This window comes from Stegostoma tigrinum, chromosome 46 (genome assembly GCF_030684315.1).
Source record: "Stegostoma tigrinum isolate sSteTig4 chromosome 46, sSteTig4.hap1, whole genome shotgun sequence".
Taxonomy (NCBI): domain Eukaryota; kingdom Metazoa; phylum Chordata; class Chondrichthyes; order Orectolobiformes; family Stegostomatidae; genus Stegostoma; species Stegostoma tigrinum.
This window is the reverse complement of record NC_081399.1, coordinates 3,721,125-3,725,229: the sequence shown is the minus strand read 5'-3', so window position 1 is coordinate 3,725,229 and position 4,105 is coordinate 3,721,125.

Below are 4,105 nucleotides of genomic sequence, written 5' to 3'. Positions count from 1 at the left end.
CGGGGAGAGAAACGAGACAGACCTGGGGAGAGAAAAGAGACAGACCTGGGGAGAGAAAAGAGACAGACACGGGGGAGAAAAGAGACAGACCCGGGGGAGAAAAGAGACAGACCCGGGGAGAGAAAAGAGACAGACCCGGGGGAGAAACGAGACAGAAACGGGGCAGAAAAGAGACAGACCCTGGGATGTAAAGAGACCGACTCGCAGAAGGAAAGAGACAGACCCGGGGAGATGAAAGAGACAGACCCGGGGAGAGAAAGGAGACAGACAGGGGAGCAACGAGCCAGACCCGGGGGAGAAACGAGACAGATCCCGGGGAGAAAAGAGACAGACAGGGGGGAGAGAAAACAGTCAGAACCGGGGGAGAAAAGAGACAGACCCGGGGGAGAAAAGAGACAGACCCGGGGGAAAAAAGAGACAGACCCGGGGGAGAAATGAGACAGGCCCTGGGGAGAAAAGATATAGACAGGGGGGGTAAAAAGAGACAGACACAGGGGGAGAAAAGAGACCCACCCGGGGGAGAGAAGGGTCAGGCCCGGGGGAGAAAATAGACAGACCCGGGGAGAGAAAAGAGACAGACCCGGGGGAGAAAAGGGTCAGGCCCGGGGGGAGAAAAGAGACCGACACGGGGGAGAAAAGAGACAGGCCCAGGGGTGTAACGAGACCGAATCGTGGAAGGAAAGAGACAGACCTGGGGAGAGAAAAGAGACAGACCCGGGGGAGAAACGAGACAGATACGGGGCAGAAAAGAGACAGACCCTGGGGTGTAAAGAGACCGACTCGCAGAAGGAAAGAGACAGACCCGGGGAGAGAAAAGACACAGACCCGGGGAGAGAAAGGAGACAGACGGGGAGAAACGAGCCAGAACCGGGGGAGAAACGAGACAGATCCGGGGGAGAAAAGAGACAGACACGGGGGAGAGAAAACAGGCCGACCCGGAGGAGAAAAGAGACCGACCCGGGGGAGAAAAGAGACAGACCCGGGGGAGAAATGAGACAGACCCTGGGGAGAAAAGAGATAGACACGGGGGGAAAAAAGAGACAGACACAGGGGGAAAAAAGAGACAGACTCGGCGGGGGGGGAAGGGAAGTCCCGGGGGAGAAAAGAGACAGGCCCGGGGGAGAAAAGGGTCAGACCCGGGGGAGAAAAGAGACAGACCCGGGGGAGAAAAGAGACCGACCCGGGGGAGAAAAGATACAGACTCGGGGGAGAAAAGGGTCAGACCCGGGGGAGAAAAGAGACCGACACGGGGGAGAAAAGAGACAGGCCCAGGGGTGTAAAGAGACCGAATCTTGGAAGGAAAGAGACAGACCTGGGGAGAGAAAAGAGCCAGTCCCGGGGAGAGAAAAGAAACAGACCCGGGGAGAGAAAAGAGACAGACCCGGGGAGAGAAACGAGACAGACCTGGGGAGAGAAAAGAGACAGACCCGGGGAGAGAAAAGAGACAGACACGGGGGAGAAAAGAGACAGACCCGGGGGAGAAAAGAGACAGACCCGGGGAGAGAAAAGAGACAGACCCGGGGGAGAAACGAGACAGAAACGGGGCAGAAAAGAGACAGACCCTGGGATGTAAAGAGACCGACTCGCAGAAGGAAAGAGACAGACCCGGGGAGAGAAAAGAGACAGACCCGGGGAGAGAAAGGAGACAGACAGGGGAGCAACGAGCCAGACCCGGGGGAGAAACGATACAGATCCGGGGGAGAAAAGAGACAGACAGGGGGGAGAGAAAACAGTCAGACCCGGGGGAGAAAAGAGACAGGCCCGGGGGAGAAAAGAGATTGACCCGGGGGAAAAAAGAGATAGACCCGGGGGAGAAATGAGACAGGCCCTGGGGAGAAAAGAGATAGACACGGGGGGAAAAAAGAGACAGACACAGGGGGAGAAAAGAGACAGACCCGGGGGAGAGAAGGGTCAGACCCGGGGGAGAAAAGAGACAGACCCGGGGAGAGAAAAGAGCCAGGCCCGGGGAGAGAAAAGAGACAGACACGCGGGAGCGAAAAGAGGCAGACCCAGGGGAGAAAAGTGACCGACCCGGGTGTGTAAAGAGACCGACATGCGGAGGGAGAGAGACAGACCCGGGGAGAGAAAAGAGGCAGACACGGGGGAGAAAAGAGACAGACCCCAGGGAGAGAAAAGAGACAGACCCGGGGGAGAAAAGACACAGACCCAGGGGAGAAAAGAGACAGACCCGGGGGAGAAAATAGACAGACCCGGAGAAGAAAAGAGAGAGACCCGGAGGAGAAAAGAGACAGACCCGGGGGGAGAAAACAGACAGATCCGGGAGAGAAAAGAGACAGACTCGGGGGAGAAAGGTGACAGACCCGGGAGAGTAAAGAGACAGACCCGGGGGAGAAAAGAGACAGACTCGGGGGAGAAAAGAGACAGACCCGGGGGAGAAAAGAGACAGACCCGGGGGAGAAAAGAGACTGACACGGGTAGAAAAGAGACTGACACGGGGTAGAAAAGAGACTGACACGGAAGAGAAAAGAGACTGACACGGGGTAGAAAAGAGACTGACACGGGGTAGAAAAGAGACTGACACGGGGTAGAAAAGAGGCTGACACGGGGTAGAAAAGAGACTGACACGGGGTAGAAAAGAGACTGACAGGGGAGAGAATCGAGACAGATCCAGAGGAGAAAAGAGACAGACCCGGGGAGAGAATCGAGACAGACCCGGGGGAGAAAAGAGACAGACCCGGGGGAGAAAAGTGACAGACACGGGGAGAGAAAAGAGACATGCCCGGGGAGAAAAGAGTCAGACTCGAAGTGAAAACAGACAAACCCAGGGGAGAAAAGAGAGAGGCACAGGGGAGAGAAAAGAGACAGACCAGGGGAGAAAAGAGTCAGACACGGGGGAGAAAAGAGACAGACCAGGGGGAGAAAAGAGACAGACACGGGGGAGAAAAGAGACAGATACGGGGAGAAAAGAGACAGAGCAGGGGAGAAAAGAGACAGACCCGGGGGAGAAAAGAGACAGACCCGTGGAGAGAAAAGAGACAGACTCCGGGGAGTAAAGAGAGAGACCCGTGGAGAGAAAAGAGACAGACCCCGGGGAGAAAAGAGACCGACACGGGGGAGAAAATAGACAGGCCCAGGGGGGTAAAGAGACCGACTTGTGGAAGGAAAGAGACAGACCTGGGGAGAGAAAAGAGACAGACCCGGGGAGAGAAACGAGACAGACCTGGGGAGAGAAAAGAGACAGACCTGGGGAGAGAAAAGAGACAGACACGGGGGAGAAAAGAGACAGACCCGGGGGAGAAAAGAGACAGACCCGGGGAGAGAAAAGAGACAGACCCGGGGGAGAAACGAGACAGAAACGGGGCAGAAAAGAGACAGACCCTGGGATGTAAAGAGACCGACTCGCAGAAGGATAGAGACAGACCCGGGGAGATGAAAGAGACAGACCCGGGGAGAGAAAGGAGACAGACAGGGGAGCAACGAGCCAGACCCGGGGGAGAAACGAGACAGATCCGGGGGAGAAAAGAGACAGACAGGGGGGAGAGAAAACAATCAGACTCGGGGGAGAAAGGAGACAGACCCGGGGGAGAAAAGAGACAGACCCGGGGGAAAAAAAGAGACAGACCCGGGGGAGAAATGAGACAGGCCCTGGGGAGAAAAGATATAGACAGGGGGGGTAAAAAGAGACAGACACAGGGGGAGAAAAGAGACCCACCCGGGGGAGAGAAGGGTCAGGCCCGGGGGAGAAAATAGACAGACCCGGGGAGAGAAAAGAGACAGACCCGGGGGAGAAAAGGGTCAGGCCCGGGGGGAGAAAAGAGACCGACACGGGGGAGAAAAGAGACAGGCCCAGGGGTGTAACGAGACCGAATCGTGGAAGGAAAGAGACAGACCTGGGGAGAGAAAAGAGACAGACCCGGGGGAGAAACGAGACAGATACGGGGCAGAAAAGAGACAGACCCCGGGGTGTTAAGAGACCGACTCGCAGAAGGAAAGAGACAGACCCGGGGAGAGAAAAGACACAGACCCGGGGAGAGAAAGGAGACAGACGGGGAGAAATGAGCCAGAACCGGGGGAGAAACGAGACAGATCCGGGGGAGAAAAGAGACAGACACGGGGGAGAGAAAACAGGCCGACCCGGAGGAGA